This window comes from Pleuronectes platessa, chromosome 24, assembly GCF_947347685.1.
Source record: "Pleuronectes platessa chromosome 24, fPlePla1.1, whole genome shotgun sequence".
Lineage (NCBI taxonomy): Eukaryota > Metazoa > Chordata > Actinopteri > Pleuronectiformes > Pleuronectidae > Pleuronectes > Pleuronectes platessa.
In genome coordinates, this window is record NC_070649.1 from 15563256 (window position 1) to 15573539 (window position 10284).

Genomic DNA, 10284 nt, shown 5'->3' on the forward strand with positions numbered 1-10284 from the left:
TGTGATGGACTGGTGATCCTCCCTCTGATGGACTGGTGATCCTCCCTTTGATGGACTGGTGATCCTCCCTTTGATGGACTGGTTATAGCCCCTTTGATGGACTGGTTATCAGCCATGTGATGGACTGGTGATCCTCCCTTTGATGGACTGGTGATCAGCCCTGTGATGGACTGGTGATCCTCCTTGTGATGGACTGGTGATCCTCCCTCTGATGGACTGGTGATCAGCCCTGTGATGGACTGGTGATCCTCCCTGTGATGGATTGGTGATCCTCCCTGTGATGGACTGGTGATCCTCCCTGTGATGGACTGGTGATCAGCCCTGTGATGGACTGTTGATCCTCCCTGTGATGGACTGGTGATCCTCCCTCTGATGGACCGGTTATCAGCCCTATGATGGACTGGTGATCCTCCCTGTGATGGACTGGTGATCCTCCCTCTGATGGACCGGTTATCAGCCCTATGATGGACTGGTGATCCTCCCTGTGATGGACTGGTGATCCTCCCTTTGATGGACTGGTGATCATCCCTTTGATGGACTGGTTATAGCCCCTTTGATGGACTGGTTATCAGCCATGTGATGGACTGGTGATCCTCCCTTTGATGGACTGGTGATCAGCCCTGTGATGGACTGGTGATCCTCCTTGTTATGGACTGGTGATCCTCCCTCTGATGGACTGGTGATCAGCCCTGTGATGGACTGGTGATCCTCCCTGTGCTGGATTGGTGATCCTCCTTGTTATGGACTGGTGATCCTCCCTCTGATGGACTGGTGATCAGCCCTGTGATGGACTGGTGATCCTCCCTGTGCTGGATTGGTGATCCTCCCTGTGATGGACTGGTGATCCTCCCTGTGATGGACTGGTGATCAGCACTGTGATGGACTGGTGATCCTCCCTTTGACGGACTGGTGATCCTCCCTTTGATGGGCTGGTTATCAGCCCTGTGATGGACGGTTGATCCTCCCTTTGATGTACTGGTGATCATCCCTTTGATGGACTGGTTATAGCCCCTTTGATGGACTGGTTATCAGCCATGTGATGGACTGGTGATCCTCCCTTTGATGGACTGGTGATCAGCCCTGTGATGGAGGTGATCCTCCTTGTGATGGACTGGTGATCCTCCCTCTGATGGACTGGTGATCAGGCCTGTGATGGACTGGTGATCCTCCCTGTGATGGATTGGTGATCCTCCCTGTGATGGACTGGTGATCCTCCCTGTGATGGACTGGTGATCAGCCATGTGATGGACTGTTGATCCTCCCTGTGATGGACTGGTGATCCTCCCTCTGATGGACTGGTGATCAGCCCTATGATGGACTGGTGATCCTCTCTGTGATGGACTGGTGATCCTCCATTTGATGGACTGGTGATGAGCCCTGTGATGGACTGGTAATCCTCCTTGTGATGGACTGGTGATCCTCCCTCTGATGGACTGGTGATCAGCCCTGTGATGGACTGGTGATCCTCCCTGTGATGGATTGGTGATCCTCCCTGTGATGGACGGGTGATCCTCCCTGTGATGGACTGGTGATCCTTCCTGTGATGGACTGGTGATGAGCCCTGTGATGGACTGGTGATCCTCCCTGTGATGGACTGGTGATCCTCCCTCTGATGGACTGGTGATCCTCCCTGTGATGGACTGGTGATCCTTCCTGTGATGGACTGGTGATGAGCCCTGTGATGGACTGGTGATCAGAACTGTGTTGGACTGGTGATCAGCCCTGTGATGGACTGGTGATCCTCCCGGTGATGGACTGGTGATCAGCTCTGTGTTGGACCGGTGATGAGCCCTGTGTTGGACTGGTTATCCTCCCTTTGATGGACTGGTGATCCTCCCTTTGATGGGCTGGTTACCAGCCCTGTGATGGACTGGTGATTCTCCCTGTGATGGACTGGTGATCCTCCCTGTGATGGACTGGTGATCCTCCCTCTGATGGAATGGTGATCAGCCCTATGATGGACTGGTGATCCTCTCTGTGATGGACTGGTGATCCTCCCTTTGATGGACTGGTGATCATCCCTTTGATGGACTGGTTATAACCCCTTCGATGGACTGGTTATCAGCCATGTGATGGATTGGTGATCCTCCCTTTTATGAACTGGTTTTCAGCCCTGTGATGGACTGGTGATCCTCCTTTTGATGGACTGGGGATCCTCCCTCTGATGGACTGGTGATCAGCCCTGTGATGGACTGGTGATCCTCCCTTTGATGGACTGGTGATCAGCCCTGTGATGGACTGGTGATCCTCCCTGTGCTGGATTGGTGATCCTCCCTGTGATGGACTGGTGATCCTCACTGTGATGGACTGGTGATCAGCCCTGTGATGGACTGGTGATCCTCCCTGTGATGGACTGGTGATCCTCCCTCTGATGGACTGGTGATCCTCCCTTTGATGGAATGGTGATCAGCCCTGTGATGGACTGGTGATCCTCCCTGTGATGGACTGGTGATCAGCCCTGTGATGGACTGGTGATCCTCCCTCTGATGGACTGGTGATCAGCCCTGTGATGGACTGGTGATCCTTCCTGTATTGGACTGGTGATCAGACCTGTGTTGGACTGGTGATCAGACCTGTGATGGACTGGTGATGAGCCCTGTGATGGACTGGTGATCAGCCCTGTGTTGGACTGGTGATCAGACCTGTGATGGACTGGTGATGAGCCCTGTGATGGACTGGTGATCCTCCCTGTAATGAAATGGTGATCCTTCCTGTGATGGACTGGTGATGAGCCCTGTGGTGGACTGGTTAACAGACCTGTGATGGACTGGTGATCAGCCCTGTGATGGACTGGTGATCCTCCCTTTGACGGACTGGTGATCCTCCCTTTGATGGGCTGGTTATCAGCCCTGTGATGGACGGGTGATCCTCCCTTTGATGTACTGGTGATCATCCCTTTGATGGACTGGTTATAGCCCCTTTGATGATCTGGTTATCAGCCATGTGATGGACTGGTGATCCTCCCTTTGATGGACTGGTGATCAGCCCTGTGATGGAGGTGATCCTCCTTGTGATGGACTGGTGATCCTCCCTCTGATGGACTGGTGATCAGGCCTGTGATGGACTGGTGATCCTCCCTGTGATGGATTGGTGATCCTCCCTGTGATGGACTGGTGATCCTCCCTGTGATGGACTGGTGATCAGCCCTGTGATGGACTGGTGATCCTCCCTGTGATGGACTGGTGATCCTCCCTCTGATGGACTGGTGATCCTCCCTTTGATGGGCTGGTTACCAGCCCTGTGATGGACTGGTGATCCTCCCTTTGATGGACTGGTGATCCTCCCTTTGATGGACTGGTTATAGCCCCTGTGATGGACTGGTGATCCTCCCGTTGATGGACTGGTGATCAGCCCATCGATGGACTGGTGATCCTCCCGGTGATGGACTGGTGATCAGCCCTGTGTTAGACTGGTGATCCTCTCTGTGTTGGACTGGTGATCAGCCCTGTGTTGGACCGGTGATGAGCCCTGTGTTGGACTGGTGATCCTCCCTTTGATGGACTGGTGATCCTCCCTTTGATGTGCTGGTTATCAGCCCTGTGATGGACTGGTGATCCTCCCTTTGATGGACTGGTGATCCTCCCTTTGATGGACTGGTTATAGCCCCTTTGATGGACTGGTTATCAGCCATGTGATGGACTTGTGATCCTCCCTTTGATGGACTGGTGATCCTCCTTGTGATGGACTGGTGATCCTCCCTCTGATGGACTGGTGATCAGCCCTGTGATGGACTGGTGATCCTCCCTGTGATGGATTGGTGATCCTCCCTGTGATGGACTGGTGATCCTCCCTGTGATGGACCGGTGATCAGCCCTGTGATGGACTGTTGATCCTCCCTGTGATGGACTGGTGATCCTCCCTCTGATGGACCGGTTATCAGCCCTATGATGGACTGGTGATCCTCCCTGTGATGGACTGGTGATCCTCCCTCTGATGGACCGGTTATCAGCCCTATGATGGACTGGTGATCCTCCCTGTGATGGACTGGTGATCCTCCCTTTGATGGACTGGTGATCATCCCTTTGATGGACTGGTTATAGCCCCTTTGATGGACTGGTTATCAGCCATGTGATGGACTGGTGATCCTCCCTTTGATGGACTGGTGATCAGCCCTGTGATGGACTGGTGATCCTCCTTGTTATGGACTGGTGATCCTCCCTCTGATGGACTGGTGATCAGCCCTGTGATGGACTGGTGATCCTCCCTGTGCTGGATTGGTGATCCTCCTTGTTATGGACTGGTGATCCTCCCTCTGATGGACTGGTGATCAGCCCTGTGATGGACTGGTGATCCTCCCTGTGCTGGATTGGTGATCCTCCCTGTGATGGACTGGTGATCCTCCCTGTGATGGACTGGTGATCAGCACTGTGATGGACTGGTGATCCTCCCTTTGACGGACTGGTGATCCTCCCTTTGATGGGCTGGTTATCAGCCCTGTGATGGACGGTTGATCCTCCCTTTGATGTACTGGTGATCATCCCTTTGATGGACTGGTTATAGCCCCTTTGATGGACTGGTTATCAGCCATGTGATGGACTGGTGATCCTCCCTTTGATGGACTGGTGATCAGCCCTGTGATGGAGGTGATCCTCCTTGTGATGGACTGGTGATCCTCCCTCTGATGGACTGGTGATCAGGCCTGTGATGGACTGGTGATCCTCCCTGTGATGGATTGGTGATCCTCCCTGTGATGGACTGGTGATCCTCCCTGTGATGGACTGGTGATCAGCCCTGTGATGGACTGGTGATCCTCCCTGTGATGGACTGGTGATCCTCCCTCTGATGGACTGGTGATCAGCCCTATGATGGACTGGTGATCCTCTCTGTGATGGACTGGTGATCCTCCCTTTGATGGACTGGTGATGAGCCCTGTGATGGACTGGTAATCCTCCTTGTGATGGACTGGTGATCCTCCGTCTGATGGACTGGTGATCATCCCTGTGATGGACTGGTGATCCTCCCTGTGATGGATTGGTGATCCTCCCTGTGATGGACGGGTGATCCTCCCTGTGATGGACTGGTGATCCTTCCTGTGATGGACTGGTGATGAGCCCTGTGATGGACTGGTGATCAGCCCTGTGTTGGACTGGTGATCCTCCCTGTGTTGGACTGGTGATCAGCCCTGTGTTGGACCGGTGATGAGCCCTGTGTTGGACTGGTGATCCTCCCTTTGATGGACTGGTGATCCTCCCTTTGATGGGCTGGTTACCAGCCCTGTGATGGACTGGTGGTCCTCCCTTTGATGGACTGGTGATCCTCCCTTTGATGGACTGGTTATAGCCCCTGTGATGGACTGGTTATCAGCCATGTGATGGACTGGTGATCCTCCCTTTGATGGACTGGTGATCAGCCCTGTGATGGACTGGTGATCCTCCCTGTGATGGACTGATGATCCTCCCTCTGATGGACTGGTGATCAGCCCTGTGATGGACTGGTGATCCTCCCTGTGATGGATTGGTGATCCTCCCTTTGATGGACTGGTGATCAGCCCGGTGATGGACTGGTGATCCTCCTTGTGATGGACTGGTGATCCTCCCTGTGATGGATTGGTGATCCTCCCTGTGATGGACTGTTGATCCTCCCTGTGATGGACTGGTGATCCTCCCTCTGATGGACTGGTGATCCTCCCTGTGATGGACTGGTGATCCTTCCTGTGATGGACTGGTGATGAGCCCTGTGATGGACTGGTGATGAGCCCTGTGATGGACTGGTGATCCTCCCTGTAATGAATTGGTGATCCTTCCTGTGATGGACTGGTGATGAGCCCTGTGATGGACTGGTGATCAGCCTTGTGTTGGACTGGTTAACAGACCTGTGATGGACTGGTGATCAGCCCTGTGATGGACTGGTGATCCTCCCTTTGACGGACTGGTGATCCTCCCTTTGATGGGCTGGTTATCAGCCCTGTGATGGACGGTTGATCCTCCCTTTGATGTACTGGTGATCATCCCTTTGATGGACTGGTTATAGTCCCTTTGATGGACTGGTTATCAGCCATGTGATGGACTGGTGATCCTCCCTTTGATGGACTGGTGATCAGCCCTGTGATGGAGGTGATCCTCCTTGTGATGGACTGGTGATCCTCCCTCTGATGGACTGGTGATCAGGCCTGTGATGGACTGGTGATCCTCCCTGTGATGGATTGGTGATCCTCCCTGTGATGGACTGGTGATCCTCCCTGTGATGGACTGGTGATCAGCCCTGTGATGGACTGGTCATCCTCCCTGTGATGGACTGGTGATCCTCCCTCTGATGGACTGGTGATCAGCCCTCGATGGACTGGTGATCCTCCCTGTGATGGACTGATGATCCTCCCTCTGATGGACTGGTGATCAGCCCTGTGATGGACTGGTGATCCTCCTTGTGATGGACTGGTGATCCTCCCTGTGATGGATTGGTGATCCTCCCTGTGATGGACTGTTGATCCTCCCTGTGATGGACTGGTGATCCTCCCTCTGATGGACTGGTGATCCTCCCTGTGATGGACTGGTGATCCTTCCTGTGATGGACTGGTGATGAGCCCTGTGATGGACTGGTGATGAGCCCTGTGATGGACTGGTGATCCTCCCTGTAATGAATTGGTGATCCTTCCTGTATTGGACTGGTGATCCTCCCTGTGATGGACTGGTGATCCTCCCTGTGTGGGACTGGTGATCAGACCTGTGATGGACTGGTGATGAGCCCTGTGATGGACTGGTGATCAGCCCTATGTTGGACTGGTGATCAGACCTGTGATGGACTGGTGATGAGCCCTGTCATGGACTGGTGATCCTCCCTGTGATGGATTGGTGATCCTCCCTCTGATGGACTGGTGATCAGCCCTGTGATGGACTGGTGATCCTCCCTGTGATGGATTGGTGATCCTCCCTGTGATGGACTGGTGATCCTCCCTGTGATGGACTGGTGATCAGCCCTGTTATGGACTGGTGATCAGACCTGTGATGGACTGGTGATCAGCCCATCGATGGACTGGTGATCCTCCCGGTGATGGACTGGTGACCCTCCCTTTGATGGACTGGTGATCCTCCCTTTGATGGACTGGTTATAGCCCCTGTGATGGACTGGTTATCAGCCATGTGATGGACTGGTGATCAGCCCTGTGTTGGACCGGTGATGAGCCCTTTGTTGGACTGGTGGTCCTCCCTTTGATGGACTGGTGATCCTCCCTTTGATGGGCTGGTTACCAGCGCTGTGATGGACTGGTGATCCTCCCTTTGATGGACTGGTGATCCTCCCTTTGATGGACTGGTTATAGCCCCTGTGATGGACTGGTTATCAGCCATGTGATGGACTGGTGATCCTCCCTGTGATGGATTGGTGATCCTCCCTGTGATGGACTGTTGATCCTCCCTGTGATGGACTGGTGATCCTCCCTCTGATGGACTGGTGATCCTCCCTGTGATGTACTGGTTATCCTTTCTGTGATGGACTGGTGATGAGCCCTGTGATGGACTGGTGATCAGCCCTGTGTTGGACTGGTGATCCTCCCTGTGATGGACTGGTGATCGTCCCTGTGATGGACTGGTTATAGCCCCTGTGATGGACTGGTTATCAGCCATGTGATGGACTGGTGATCCTCCCTGTGATGGATTGGTGATCCTCCCTGTGATGGACTGTTGATCCTCCCTGTGATGGACTGGTGATCCTCCCTCTGATGGACTGGTGATCCTCCCTGTGATGGACTGGTGATCCTTTCTGTGATGGACTGCTGATGAGCACTGTGATGGACTGGTGATCAGCCATGTGATGGACTGGTAATCCTCCATTTGATGGACTGGTGATCAGCCCTGTGATGGACTGGTGATCAGCCCTGTGATGGACTGGTGATCCTCCCTGTGCTGGATTGGTGATCCTCCCTGTGATGGACTGGTGATCCTCCCTGTGATGGACTGGTGATCAGCCCTGTGTTAGACTGGTGATCCTCCCTGTGTTGGACTGGTGATCAGCCCTGTGTTGGACCGGTGATGAGCCCTGTGTTGGACTGGTGATCCTCCCTTTGATGGACTGGTGATCCTCCCTTTGATGGGCTGGTTACCAGCGCTGTGATGGACTGGTGATCCTCCCTTTGATGGACTGGTGATCCTCCCTTTGATGGACTGGTTATAGCCCCTGTGATGGACTGGTTATCAGCCATGTGATGGACTGGTGATCCTCCCTTTGATGGACTGGTTATAGCCCCTGTGATGGACTGGTTATCAGCCATGTGATGGACTGGTGATCCTCCCTGTGATGGATTGGTGATCCTCCCTGTGATGGACTGTTGATCCTCCCTGTGATGGACTGGTGATCCTCCCTCTGATGGACTGGTGATCCTCCCTGTGATGGACTGGTGATCCTTTCTTTGATGGACTGGTGATGAGCCCTGTGATGGACTGGTGATCAGCCCTGTGTTGGACTGGTGATCCTCCCTGTGATGGACTGGTGATCGTCCCTGTGATGGATTGGTGATCCTCACTGTGATGGACGGGTGATCCTCCCTGTGATGGACTGGTGATCCTTCCTGTGATGGACTGGTGATGAGCCCTGTGATGGACTGGTGATCAGCCCTGTGTTGGACTGGTGATCCTCCCTGTGTTGGACAGGTGATCAGCCCTGTGTTGGACCGGTGATGAGCCCTGTGTTGGACTGGTGATCCTCCCTGTGATGGATTGGTGATCCTCCCTGTGATGGACTGTTGATCCTCCCTGTGATGGACTGGTGATCCTCCCTCTGATGGACTGGTGATCCTCCCTGTGATGTACTGGTTATCCTTTCTGTGATGGACTGGTGATGAGCCCTGTGATGGACTGGTGATCAGCCCTGTGTTGGACTGGTGATCCTCCCTTTGATGGACTGGTGATCAGCCCTGTGATGGAGGTGATCCTCCTTGTGATGGACTGGTGATCCTCCCTCTGATGGACTGGTGATCAGGCCTGTGATGGACTGGTGATCCTCCCTGTGATGGATTGGTGATCCTCCCTGTGATGGACTGGTGATCCTCCCTGTGATGGACTGGTGATCAGCCCTGTGATGGACTGGTCATCCTCCCTGTGATGGACTGGTGATCCTCCCTCTGATGGACTGGTGATCAGCCCTCGATGGACTGGTGATCCTCCCTGTGATGGACTGATGATCCTCCCTCTGATGGACTGGTGATCAGCCCTGTGATGGACTGGTGATCCTCCTTGTGATGGACTGGTGATCCTCCCTGTGATGGATTGGTGATCCTCCCTGTGATGGACTGTTGATCCTCCCTGTGATGGACTGGTGATCCTCCCTCTGATGGACTGGTGATCCTCCCTGTGATGGACTGGTGATCCTTCCTGTGATGGACTGGTGATGAGCCCTGTGATGGACTGGTGATGAGCCCTGTGATGGACTGGTGATCCTCCCTGTAATGAATTGGTGATCCTTCCTGTATTGGACTGGTGATCCTCCCTGTGATGGACTGGTGATCCTCCCTGTGTGGGACTGGTGATCAGACCTGTGATGGACTGGTGATGAGCCCTGTGATGGACTGGTGATCAGCCCTATGTTGGACTGGTGATCAGACCTGTGATGGACTGGTGATGAGCCCTGTCATGGACTGGTGATCCTCCCTGTGATGGATTGGTGATCCTCCCTCTGATGGACTGGTGATCAGCCCTGTGATGGACTGGTGATCCTCCCTGTGATGGATTGGTGATCCTCCCTGTGATGGACTGGTGATCCTCCCTGTGATGGACTGGTGATCAGCCCTGTTATGGACTGGTGATCAGACCTGTGATGGACTGGTGATCAGCCCATCGATGGACTGGTGATCCTCCCGGTGATGGACTGGTGACCCTCCCTTTGATGGACTGGTGATCCTCCCTTTGATGGACTGGTTATAGCCCCTGTGATGGACTGGTTATCAGCCATGTGATGGACTGGTGATCAGCCCTGTGTTGGACCGGTGATGAGCCCTTTGTTGGACTGGTGGTCCTCCCTTTGATGGACTGGTGATCCTCCCTTTGATGGGCTGGTTACCAGCGCTGTGATGGACTGGTGATCCTCCCTTTGATGGACTGGTGATCCTCCCTTTGATGGACTGGTTATAGCCCCTGTGATGGACTGGTTATCAGCCATGTGATGGACTGGTGATCCTCCCTGTGATGGATTGGTGATCCTCCCTGTGATGGACTGTTGATCCTCCCTGTGATGGACTGGTGATCCTCCCTCTGATGGACTGGTGATCCTCCCTGTGATGTACTGGTTATCCTTTCTGTGATGGACTGGTGATGAGCCCTGTGATGGACTGGTGATCAGCCCTGTGTTGGACTGGTG